The 1,587-nt window shown below is 45.4% G+C and overlaps 1 non-coding gene across 1 annotated transcript; it reads right to left on the bottom strand.

The window, feature by feature from the left end:
- Positions 1-778: 778 nt before the first annotated feature.
- On the bottom strand, positions 779-856 carry Trnat-cgu (transfer RNA threonine (anticodon CGU)). Its single transcript has one exon. It is a non-coding gene; the product is annotated as a tRNA-Thr (tRNA).
- Between the last annotated feature and the right edge of the window lie 731 nt (positions 857-1,587).

The following is a 1,587-nucleotide window of genomic DNA, read 5'->3' on the forward strand; positions in this document are numbered from 1 at the left end:
TTTCAGGTGAGATTATAGAGGTGGTCGCAGTTTGAACTGTGCAGTCGAAATTTCCTTTTTCTTGCACACAAAATTGCAACATCTTTCCTTTCGAGAGCCTCGACGACGTCAAGTCATTCGTGTACGAGTTGTGTTGCAAATCCATAATTTCAGTGTAGAAATCTCAAGAAACGCACCATGCACACAGCTATTTTGGTCATGATCACAACACGAACGTGCAGAAAAGTTTGACTTAGTTCGGAATCCGACACAGAAGACGTAGAACGATTGCTTGTTTGGAAGTCAAAACCAGCTCATTACACAGCAGTAATTTAAAGGCGTACATACAATCTAAATAAATCCCTGCGCCTTGAATATGTGCGCGATATAAATTGCATAAAATTTTTTTTTAAAAATCCCTGCGCTTAGAACCGTACCCACGGAATACGCGCGATATAAGCCTCAAAATTGTATGTGATAATATTTATCAAGCCGCTATTCGTCGGAACAGCTTCTTTCGTGATGGCTGCTTACATCTTTGGCAATGGTGCATGCCCTGTGTCTGTTTGTTTGTTTGTTTGCTTGCTTAACGCCCAGTCCACCACGAAGGGTGATATCAGGGCGGTGCTGCTTCGACATTTAACGTGCGCCACACACAAGACAGAAGTCGCAGCACAGGCTTCATGTCTCACCCAGTCACATTATTCTGACACCGGACCAACCAGTCCTAGCACTAACCCCATAATGCCAGACGCCAGGCGGAGCAGCCACGAGATTGCCAATTTTAAAGTCTTAGGTATGACCCGGCCGGGGTTTGAACCCACGACCTCCCGCTCACGGGGCGGACGCCTTACCACTAGGCCACCGTGTTGCGGTCTTGTGTCTGTTATGTATCTAACAATTAAGAAGAATGTCATGCCATGTGTGGTATTTGATGTGTACGGGATGCTCTTACTCCACGTGAAAAGCCTGTTAACATGCTCGCTTACACGAAAAGGACACTCTCTTTAAGAGATATCATCTCCCAACGCTGCCAATCGATACCGTTGCTGAGACGTACATGTCTAGCCCTGGACATGAGTAGGGGTATGAGCTGTGCAAAGTGCTTCTTGAAGGGCACCGCCCTTCACGTGTAAGTCTTTGGGCTATTTAAAAAAAAAAATTAAAAAAAAGTCTTTGGGCTATGCCAGTGGTAGCGCTAATCCGACATCTCTTTGCAAATACACACCGGTGACACTGTGACGGTTCCCCTACGCTTTGTGTTCGGTGCCCTGACCCTTTGTGTTCGGTTCCCACTCGGTTCCCACACGCCAAAATTCGCGGACAAAACATCCATTTATGGTAGTATTACGCAATGTTGCTCTCTGAGAATGGTCTTGTTAGATCTGTGAGTGTTTACACTACATGCCTAGGTGCTGTTGGATTGAAGGTTTTTGATATTTTAGCCGTTATTAGGTAGAATGCCTTCCACTTTACTGCAAAACTGCATAATTCGTAGCATCGGCAAGAAATATCCTACCAAAAAATGCCTGGTTGGAACTGTCGTTGGTCCAGCAAAAAGTTCAACATGTCTGTAGCACACAGCCCAAGTTTCAAGATTGTAGGGCC

This window comes from Littorina saxatilis, linkage group LG12 (genome assembly GCF_037325665.1).
Source record: "Littorina saxatilis isolate snail1 linkage group LG12, US_GU_Lsax_2.0, whole genome shotgun sequence".
NCBI classification, from domain to species: domain Eukaryota; kingdom Metazoa; phylum Mollusca; class Gastropoda; order Littorinimorpha; family Littorinidae; genus Littorina; species Littorina saxatilis.